Genomic DNA, 11,808 nt, shown 5'->3' with positions numbered 1-11,808 from the left:
GCATTTATGAGTTGAAACTTAAAGCAAAGTACAAGCTGGCTCCTTAAACAGCAGTGAGCTGGACGCACCGATGTTTGATCTTTTACCCGTCTCATTTCTTTGGCGTCCTTTGCTGTAAAGCATCACAGGCTGGACGGATTTCTAAACACAAACGCATTGCATGTGGTTTACTGATTGTCAAACGGTGAGGCGCTTACATTTCAAAACACCGCCTTTTGCTGCCATTTGCCAACCTGCAAAACTGCCAGGTACAGCGGTCCAAATCAGAGGATTCATTGAGTCATTATACTTGTACATTTAAAAAACATCCCCTGACTAAAGAAACCTTGAAGAACCTTCCCTTTTCTGCGGTAAAGGGAAGGTTTACTCTCTCTCACCCCCTCCTCCTTCCTTTTTTATCTCTTTCATTTTTCTCCCTGCTCCATCCCATCCCAAACCCCGCCTCATCTCCTTTACCCACCCTCCCCACCTCTCTCTTTCTCCAAATCCCCCTTATATCCCAGGCAGGTAAGTAGAGCTCTGCTGTGGGCTTAATGAGCTGAGGAAGGGGCCCTGCTGGAAAAGACCAGCGTGATCACTGCTACCTCTGTTCCCATTTAGGGCCACGTTTCGCTTCACAGGACACAGATAGAGACAGAGAGAGAGGGAGACACACACACACACACACACGGAGGGGGAAGGGGGTGAGAGTAGAGCAAAAGAGAAAGAGGGAATTAGAGTCAGGGCGGTGGTGGGGGAGCGAGTGCAGGAAAAGGAGAGTGAGTGAAGTTAACGATGGCAAACTAATACTATCCACCTGCTGCTTTGCTCATCTGTGTCTCGCGTTTTCCCCCCTTTTCTTTTAGCTCTCACGTGTCTGCCTTCATCAGGCACAACTTCATCACAATTCACCCTCATCTCCCTCTGTGCAACACCACCTCAATCTCCCCCACCACACACACACACACACACACACACACACACACACACACACACAGAAGCATCTCTTTTTCTTCTGTGCCTCTTCAGGATTGGACAAGCTTCATTACCCCCTCTTTGATGTATTTCTTTTTTCAATTTTTACAGCCCTGCAACCCCCAACACACACACCCACACGGCACCCTCTCTCCCCTGGTGAGGATCAGCTCCTAGGTAGAGCAGATAATGACCTACACGTCTTCTTTTGACTTCACAAGGGACCATGTTACCTTAAGGGCCATGTTGCACGCTGTTGGTCTCCTTTGTTATACTGTTATTTATATTTTATTGGCCTCCATGTGATGCAATTTCATCATTCACATTTAATTTTAGCTGTATCTTATCTGAGTGTGCTGTGATGTATCTATGGCTGACTGGCTGCTTGGGTAGATGGCTGCCAGGCTGACTGAATAGCTAGATGGTTGGCTAAGTCACGGGTTGTCTGGTGTACTGGCTAACCAGGTGTCTGTCTGTCTGTCTGATGAGCCAGTTGGTCAGCTGGCTGACTGGATTATTGGCTGTCTGGCTCAATGGCAAGCAGCCATATCACTCCTCCTCTCCATGCATTTCAAGTAGTGTGTGTGAACTCTTACAAACATTACTGTCCCTGTAAAAGATCAGGAAGGGATTATGGATTGGGCTCTGTCTGTCTGTCTGTCCATGATTCTGTATTTCTGAGCCTCTGCTAGCCTGTTTTGAGACAAATTTGGAGGAATGATGAAATCTGACCATAGAACTTGAATGGATAAAAAAACACTTTTCCATTCATATCAACATGGCTGGCTGGTCCAAGTGGCAGCCATTTGAGTGCCATTGCAAAGAACAGTAGCTATTGTACTGGGCTAACTGGTCTAATTGGTGGTCACCATTAACAGTGATTACTGCTTTTAGCAAGCAGCCACAGCCCAACATATCACTTGTGAAGCTAGTGTGATACACTTAACACAACACTGTCACCATGGCTACTAACCATAATCGCCGTTTAGCTCTGTAACAGCCAAGTGACCGCAGCAAACAGCTCAATGACCGTTCTACTCCATTCAAGTTCTGTGGTTTTGACACTGGGGTCTGGCAATTTGAATATAAACCTGCTTACCCCACTACAGTGCCACCAACACGGCCCTAAGCTTCACTATAGGGGTCAAATCTGATTAATCTTTGGGAGTGATGCATTTTTACATCATTTTTCAGAATCTGTAAAATGAAAGTGATTGGCTCACCACAGCAAAACCCCCAAAAGGCCAAAAGACCACCAAGCTTCAAGCACCAATGGCTCAGACAGCAAGCTTCACAAAACCAAGAGCAAACATGCAACATCATGGTCAGTAATGACTTTTATATTTCTGTGTTTGCATATGCTCTTATGTCTTTTTTTTTTTTTTTTAAGATACATTATGTTTAGATGACTATACAAGTGATTTTGAATGTTTGGCCCATGTACTTCAATTTACCTACCAAAGATTACTAAAGATTTCACAGCTTATAACACAATCCCATTTTGATTTTGATTTTCACCAGGGACTATTTTGTGGCAGGCAGACCTTTTCCCTCCGCTCAGTTTCAGTCATCAGAAAAATTATGAAATTAACTCATGCCTGCAGGCTCCCTTGTGGTTCAAGGAAAGCTACAGAAGTGAACTCTTGACCTTTGATAGTAAACATGAGTTTAACTGACATCAGCAAATCAGCTCTTGATATCCCAGATCCACAACTAGGCAACTGGTTCACAAAATCTGATCAAATCAATCAACACCCAGCTATGTCTGTTACGTTTGGTATCTGTTATTAATGAATGACCAGCAGTAGCCTAACAATAGGCAGAACCCACATTTACTACAGGGAGGGAGAGCGGGACGGGAAATGAAGCTGACTCTGATAGAACACAAAGAGCCCACAGAAAATGAGGCACGTGCTGATAGGAGGAAGGAGGAAAAGCAATGAGTTACTCTGTGAAGATGGTGGCTTCTCCGATTGAACTTGCACTCAACTACATTTGAGAGAGTAAGTGAAACAAATCAAGTACCTGCATGAGAAGCATTCTTTGGAAAAAACTAAATGCCTCGGCATTTCAGGACGGTCTTACACTCAAATTGATGAACAGTTAATATGGACTAGTATGTTGAAAAGGGGTGTGCTAACAGACCATGTGCAGACATTTGCATATGCAGGGCAGGCAGAGGTGAAATAAATTATTAAATTATTAAATTAAGACTGGTACAGAGCACATTCTGACTTGTTAATGACTCGAACCTCCAAGTTCAGGACTTGGGACTTGACTTGGACTTGACAGTCTACTGACTTGGGACTCAAGTGCCAGGGCTTGACACTTACCTGAGACTTGCAACACAATCATTTGTTCCCACCTCTGATGAACGGAAACCAACGTCTGGATAAAAGGTAGGAAAAAATGAGTCTAAAATATGACGCCTTGCTTTGGGAACAGATGGACAGAAATGTATCAACATTTAATGGACATTACTCTAAACATGTGAAATCTCGGGTATGGTTCTTTTATAGAGGAGCAACTGAAGTGTCTGAGTGTGTAATTATGTGTGTTCTTGACACTGGTGTGGGGGATCATGTGAGAGCATATGACCACAGAAGTGAAAACCTTTGAGCCAAGCAATTATCGCAGAGGAAGCAGAGTTCCGCAATGAACACACACACATACACACACACAGTCATCTCCCTCCTTACTTTCATGAGATTAAAACACAGTACAGCTGTGAGGATGTGGATAAAATGACTTGCTGTTAAAACACACATGGCTGCTCTCCTTGTTCACACACAAGTTCTTCATAAGTGGACAAACAATGTGCCTCATTCATCAGGCATTCTTAAGAAATATTTTCTGAAAACACACTTATGCCGTTTTCACAAAGATTCTGACATTCATCAATGTTTTCCAGAGTCTAGGCACACTCAAGATCACTCATGCACATTTGACTGCTGACATGTTTGTGCAAAACAACTGATTACTGAGTTTTCTTTAACGGCCCCATGGCCTGAAAAATGCAATTTTCATTGTTTTTGCGTCTCGGGGCCACAGGAATAAATGGAATAAATGCCAGAAGAGACATTTAAACAGTGAATTAAAAGGTTACTATATATACAGTAACCTTTTAATTCACTGTTATATAGTAACCTTTTATTCAAGGTTACTATATATATAGTAACTTTTTAATTCACTGTTTAAATGTCTCTTCTGGAATTTATTCCTTATATTCCTTATTAGCGCATATCAAATCAGATAATGTGTGATATGCATGTGTAAACAGAATAATTCAAAGAACTTGTAATTGACTTTTTTTCTTGTCTTTGTGTGTGTAATCAACTTGTGAATTTTTATAGTGATATCTGAAAATAAATTTTGAACCCCTTTCCCCTGTGTGTTAAAAACAGTGTTTTTTGGTAATATGTGGTGATAAATAGGTGATTTTCAAAACTTTCCACCAATGGGATTTCTTGGGACTTTTTTCCCCTCACTCAGGACAAACTGAGGATACGAAATCAGTTGAGTTTGCTTCTCTTGCAATTTGTCCTAGGTTGACCCCAATTTTGGCCTAAAATTACTGGACTAGAGTGGACAAATTGGGAAACTGGGTCCTACTGTCCCCCTACTACTGACGCTACTATATACACTATGACAGCTCGTTTGGTGATTCACTTCCTGCAGCAGAGCTTCCACTTCAGAGCCACTCGGGTTTTGTTAGGTTTGGAGTTGGGCTCTCCACACTCTTTAGACTTTCATTTGAGACATTCTTGACATCTCTCAACTTGATCAGTTTCTGTGTGTGATTTTTTTGTCTGCACAAGGCCCTGCAGTCTAATACCCTTTTTATGGGCATTGGCGGAGCTTTTACCTATGCTAATAAGGATCAACTGGCATGAGCTTTCAATAATGAGGACAGTGGGATTCAAAAGTCACATGTCGACTTTTCTTTGGCCTTTTCTCAAGAATGAATTTAAGAAACAACTCAGGAAGATATTGGTAATTGAGGGCCAATGTGCTCCCTGGCTCTGTACACTCTGTGTTTTCAGAGTTTTAATGGGCCTCTGTAGCAAGATTTGCACCACCTCTCACTAAAACTCCCATGGAATATGAAATTATATACATATGTATATAGTTATGTCGAGTGCAGTGGCAAGCTGAGCAAGTGGTCCTTCCATTCCATATTTATCCCATACAAACCGCTGTTGTTGTTGCCAGAAATGTAAAATGCATTACTTCCTGTGCATCGGAGAATCCTTCAAAGAAGGAAATGTAAAATGTATACACTTTCATCAACTTTGGGATAAGTTGAATTGCTTTTGTGCTACATCACCTGGCGATGGAAAACAACAGACATATTGTGTAAGAACCGATAATTAGTTTAAATGGAACTAGTTCTCAATGTGCTCTGTGCCTCTTACCTGAAGCCATTTTCACAGCGTGTCTGTGCCTCGTCAAGGTGTCTGGGTGTTTTATACCTCGTTGGATATCACTCCGCCACCCACGCAGCTGCAGTGATTTGTGGCTGACATCATCACTAAGCCAGCAGTGACTGACGCACGACTGACACACAGCCATGCCGATGAGCCTCCCAGCTCAACTTGGAAAGGATTTCTGAAAGGTCAGCATAAAGAAGAATTTCTTTCAGACTGCATGACTTTATCAGATAAATTGCTGGCTATGACCTCAAGACAGCACTGCCCAAAACAGAGCCAAGAGTGGACCTGCTTGTGGATGGGTTGCTCTTTAAGATGTATGCTCTTTAAGATGACTATATTTGCATGAATATGCAATGCTTTTAACCCTCCTATTATCTTTGGGGTCAATTGGTGGAAAATGCTAGTAAATTTGAAGGTAACAGGAGAGTTAAACTGTATTTTAGTGCTAGTTGACTGGTGTAAGAAGAGCAGCACCCTCCCATTCAGTGTCACACAGTTCAGAGTAAATATGCTTAGTTCTTAAAAGAGCTGCTCTTTTCACTTTAATTGCCACTGTGTTCATGAACAGACTCAAAATGAAAAAGGTGCTCTACTGTCTATCAGTACTGCAAAGACAACTGTATTGTCTGAATGAAACTGATTTTTTCTCCTTGCCTTTGTTGGCAATTTGAATTTGTGCTTTATATAAATGTGTTTTAACAAATATCTGTGATAAATATGAAATGCATTTTTTTCTTGTGTGTGTGTGTGTGTGTGTGTGTATACATTTTGTTGTTTTGTGTTCTCCTGGACTATCTTCTTTATCATATCTTCAGCTTTGGTTTCCTGGGCCCAAAATATTCAAAAACCTTGCCATGAAAATGAACATTTACATGTTCAAAGCAGCACTGAGTCATCCAACTTGGCAGAAGGATGTTACAGACGTCCTTCTGCCAAGTTGCTCAGGGTAAGAGCATCTGTTAAATACCTAAAATATAAATGTGAATGAAGGTAAATTCATTTTGGGTGTGCTGACAGCTCCACCAGGCTGGTCAGTGACTAACTATTCAGTGGTGGGGAGTCGCTGGAACATGCACACACATTCACACACTTACTGTATGCACTGACAGCAAATATCAAAAGCAGCCCCACTTCACATGCTTGTGTATGATCACAGAGAAACAAATGTGGGAGCACACTTCTTGCACGTGCGCACACATTCACCAAATGTCTCTATGACTCAGAATGTTTTTTCTGTCATTTTAATATTCGCTGAAACATTGCTGTGGTGTAAGTCGCTTCAATTCTAAATCTGATATTGGCAGTTCACGACATCTACAACTTAAATCATAGGAGAAAAAACATGAAACTTAATTTTCCAGCACAGCATGTCTTCAGTTAAGTTGATGAGTTATTAAATAAAATTCATGGTGATAAGCTGGATATACTAATTTGATGAGATATTAAGTTGTGAGCAAAATGATGTCATTAAGTGTTTTTTGCCGCATTTTTTAACGTGATATTACTTTTTGAAATATGTGCGATAAGTAGTTACATAAAGTTTATCTCCAAAATGCTATGTATCCATTTTGTAAATAAATGAATAAAAAAGGTGGGGCGCAATGAATAAATAAAGTAAAATCATGGCCTGATCTATTAAAGTGTTATCATTTTATAACCTAATGCTGAAACATGTTTGATGTTTATAATTTTTTCAAAATACAGCCATTTTCTAAGAGTGTGTGTTGCACTTTGGATTAAGCCTCTCATCAAGGCTCTTACCACTAGTCTTTTGCAAAAAACTTTGATTAATCAGTTCACCCGTTTTCTACCACTGATCTCAATCTTGAAAAAATGTTCACTGGCGTTGGGAAATAAGCCAAACCCTTGATTTAGTAAATCATATCAGTGAGACAGATCTTCTCTTTACTTTTCTTTTTTTAAGTTGACTTTGTTATTATTCAGAACAAGGTTTATTCAAGTTCCAAAGTATATAGATTGCAATACTTTATACAAAAAAATATTTAAAATAGAAAAGAATAGGAGAGAATTCAGGGGTCACTCCCGATAGCCATGAAACAAATAAATACAAATTGTATGGACACTTTGAACACAGCTGACATCAACGTTTCCTTTTTTCATTTCCACTATAGATTTGTAACACCTCAAACAAACAGATCAAGTGTTTTTCTTTCTTTTTTTTTCTTTTTTCTTTTCTTTTTTTTTTTTTTTTAAATCAAGTACACTAGGAATAGGAGAGCAGCTCTGAGATCAGTTTTACTGTTCATATCATTATGAATGAGATGGCCGAGGGCACTTCCCTAATGACCTGACATCAGCACTTCTGATCTTGACAAAAGCTGGTCATTATTACCCCACCAGTGACAGTTACAGACCTGGTGCTGGAATGAAATGCAAGCAGTCTCTCCACACCACAACATGCTGGCTGGTGGCAGATTCACTTACACACACGCACACACACACATGTGTACATATGTATGTATATATATATATATATATACACATATATATACACATATATATATATATATATATATATATATATACATATGTACACATGTGTGTGTGTGCGTGTGTGTGTGTGTAGCTGCAACCCACTCAAACCGATTAAAACATCTCTATTAACGTCATATTTTAAATTGAAATATTAAATGCATTTGATTTATTGAGTTGTTGTTAGCAGCCTCAGGGGAAAAGGGGCTTTCCAGATAAATTGCTATTTACTGCTCATATTTGTTTTGGTTTTATCACAACAAAACATGTAATATACTGTATTTATTTTTCTAAATCTGCTTTAAATGTATCAATAGAGCCACAATAAAGCATAATTGCTCAGAGGCCTGTGTGGTTTACAGATAAACTCTCACCATGTCTCTGTGCTGTTGAAGTTGTCGGTGAGTTTGTGCATTATTGCCACTGAGAGAGTTTCTACACATTTATGGTTCTTTAGGCAAATTACTGTAACTTAACATCACCGGGGCAGGTGCTACAGCAATGTTGCTTGGGTCACTGTTTTGTCACTTTTTTGCTATTGTGCGATTTTAGGTTAGGGTGCCCCAGAGCCAAGTATGTATCACATGAGAACAAATAAGCTGTCTACCATTTCATATGGCTCAAGCTGGTTGTCACAACCTTTAATGGCTACGGGAACCCAGGGACTAACATAACAAGTTTACTCGAATCCTTTTTGGCACCAAAACGACAAGAAAAAGCTGAGAGTAGCAATGAGAGAGAGGCCAGAGGAAAGTCAGTGGGCACAACACTGAGCATCTGAAATACAGAACAAGACTGCATGTATCACGTTGAGCAAGGTTTGTCCCGCACAGAGCCGAAGAGCTCTTTGGGGTCTTGGGGCTCAGATGGGATACAACACAGGAGCATTCAAGCAGATTTGAAGGGCCCTCAAGAAGAAGGAGGGCCTCAGCGTGTCCGATGTGATAACACACTAAATTAGATGCGTCAAGGTGAGCCCAGTGTCACGACTTGTCATTTGGGTTATAACTCATAACAGCTTCACTTCATATTGCCACGGGCAGTATCAGAAAACAACAGCGACCATCCCTGTAAAAGAGAAACAACAGCATTTTGAGGGCATTTTAACACTCACAAGGCTACAAACATCTCCGAATTTCTAAAATTAAAGAAAAATTGAAAATACAAAGTCACAAATTTAGGAGAAAAAAAATCTTTTTTTTGTTTTTGGTCAAGGAACCACATGGCTTCACTTTGCTGCTGCTTGCTGTGTATCGTACCTGCAGTTGATGACTTCATTTTAGCCCAGAATCACAATATTATCCTGAGCATCTGCACTTTGAGGAGACATTTGTGTTTTTCAAGTTTTTTTCCTTATAAATTTGGAAGTCGTTTTTTTTTTTTTTTTTTTAATAAATTTACTTTGATCTCTGAGAATTTTTTTTGCTCAATCGCTTATTTCTGGATTTACTGTTGTAATATTTTGTAAAGCTAATGCACATATTGAGACATAAAATTCATACTTTTAATACAACTTTATTCATAAGATAAGATGTTTTTATATTTTAGAAATGACTCAGTAATGTGCTGTTAGCGGACACTGACTTCCTGTCATGTTTACTATTGCTGTGATAGCTGTCGGCCCTAGCAACCACTTGGTTGTCTGAGCATTTGAATTCCATGGTTTCATTTAAATGGTTCACATGGGCTGGCCAGCAGCAGGTCCTGGATGTCTCAAGAGCCTTGCATGCGATCTTCCACAGGCAATTGTCTCTTGAGCTGCCATAGATAGTGTGAAACAAACCAGCATGACGCAATGAAAATGTCATTCAAGGATCAGTAAAGTATCATGCACTGTGTTTGAATCAAACAGCTGAAGGACAAAGTTTGTGTTTTTGTCTTCTTTCATGAAAGACACAAAAATAACATAAATTCCTTGATCCTCTTTGATATCCTCTTTTATAACATCAAAGGAAAGAGAAGAACACATATTTCCTGAAGTAAATTATGGAAATAAATACTGAATCAATACCAGTACTTGGCACAAAACTTTGAACCATTCAGCTATGCAGACTTCAATGTCCAACGAAGCTGCTTGTTGAGAATAAGTTGAAAATGTTTGTGTTGCCTACCTTTTAAGAAACTGCTTGACAAGAGGGACAGTGGCGCCTCAGAACTCTGTCCCAATCATTGGCCCATCCATTAGTTTGGTGTAAATCACTCTCCAAGAAAAGTGGGTGAGTCACAGACAGATACGCCTTGTCACATTTAGACAGATGTAAATGTATAGATGTAGATGAACAATGATTCTTATCAGACCCTGTGGTGATTTTAAGAAAAAATGCATTATCTATTTAAGGTTTACTGATTTGCAGTTAATGTACATACAGCAGTTGTAAAGCTGGTTGATCTTCAGAATGTCGATTTCTGACAAACTGACCCTCTGGCCAGTTTCCACTTAAGGAGAGAGGGGAGTGATTGTGTCCTTTCTTTGTGAAGTCAGTTTTTCCATAAGGCATAACAGAGGATTAATCATATAGAGCATCCAAGTTATTGTGTCAAAATGTCTGAAGTTTTGCTATCGACCAGGCTGGATGTTTTCCCAGTTAATCTTGACGTAAGCGTCGGGGTCACTTTGGCTTTGATCATGCCAGAAGCCCAGGGAGTGGATGAGCTCATGCTGAATGATACCATGGTAAACACACCCACACACACTGAGATTATTCCTGCCATCTTCCACTTTGTCCCATGCGAGACCAACAACCGCTTTTGCTCAAAATGCTGATAGAGTTGTGCTGAGCATTACCAAGGAACAAAGCACTGAAGTGGAAGGTCTTCATCGCTTTCCTGTGAGAGCTGGTGAAGAAATCACTGGTGGTATATGGCACTTTAACCAGCTGAGATTTTTGCCATTTGCAGCTCTGGCAAACCCTGGCACTCTGAGGCTGATCCCACCTGGTATTAACATCTGTCCTGCGCAATGAGATCCCAAGTGGACAGCTCTCAGTCCGTCCGTTCACATCTGGCATTAAGATGCGTCTCCACATGCATCTCACCTGCCCACTTGTGATCACAGTATGCAAACACGTTACATTTCCATGGAGGTTCCATGGAGTCAGAGAGAGAGAGAGAGAGAGAGAGAGAGAGAGAGAGAGAGAGAGAGAAGAGAGAGTGAGTGAGAGAGAGAGAGAGAGAGAGAGAGAGAGAGAGAGGGGGAGAGAGAAAGAGAGAGAGAGATGCACAGTAAAAGAGACTGTACAATGGAATTCTTACTTTCAACGTCACCAAATAAAATGGCATTGAACAGGCACAAAGCCTTTGAGTAAACGAGACATTCTTGCTCATTCCAGCCTTATTTTAATACGCCGTCACATACGACATATTTCACATCTGAAAGTTATTACAGACTGGACAGGGTCACGTCAGTTCAGGGTCAGATTATTTGATTATTCCAGCAGGTCAGAGAGGGTTGGGCTCTCTGCTTTGTGGATAAATCAACCTGTAATTTTTCTGTGGTATTCCTGGAGTAACTGCAACATGCACATCCATGCTGCCACCTGTAATATTTCTGTATTATTCCTATAGTAACTCAATTATGTCTAGGGTTATAAAGATTGTGTTTAATCATGCTGGGGCACAAAATTTAAGAAAGAGGGTAACCTCCAAATTTTATATGGGAGAAAAACCCAGCATGTTGTCAGTACATATTTTAGAGACCTCCCAAACCCCCTCATAATGTTTTAAGGGGAGCTCATGACTCCATGGCTCCCCTGTAGTTCACATCCTGCAGTAGAACGTGATTTTATTCATCAAACAGCTGCTTCATAGCCAACCTATACTTCAGTTTGCATTTGATCCATCAGTTGACAGTTCAGCTGCTGGGCAGAGTCAGGTAGGTGATGTTTTATATTGGAGAGGGGACGGTCTGGCCAGCGTCAGGGTGTTGGGC

The 11,808-nt window shown here is 40.4% G+C and overlaps 1 pseudogene; it reads right to left on the bottom strand.

The window, feature by feature from the left end:
• Positions 1-10,209: 10,209 nt before the first annotated feature.
• Positions 10,210-10,888, bottom strand: LOC115359176 (high choriolytic enzyme 1-like; annotated as a pseudogene).
• Between the last annotated feature and the right edge of the window lie 920 nt (positions 10,889-11,808).

This window comes from Myripristis murdjan, chromosome 5 (genome assembly GCF_902150065.1).
Source record: "Myripristis murdjan chromosome 5, fMyrMur1.1, whole genome shotgun sequence".
Lineage (NCBI taxonomy): Eukaryota > Metazoa > Chordata > Actinopteri > Holocentriformes > Holocentridae > Myripristis > Myripristis murdjan.
The sequence above is the reverse complement of the archived record's forward strand: the minus strand, read 5'-3'. Positions and strand labels throughout refer to the sequence as shown.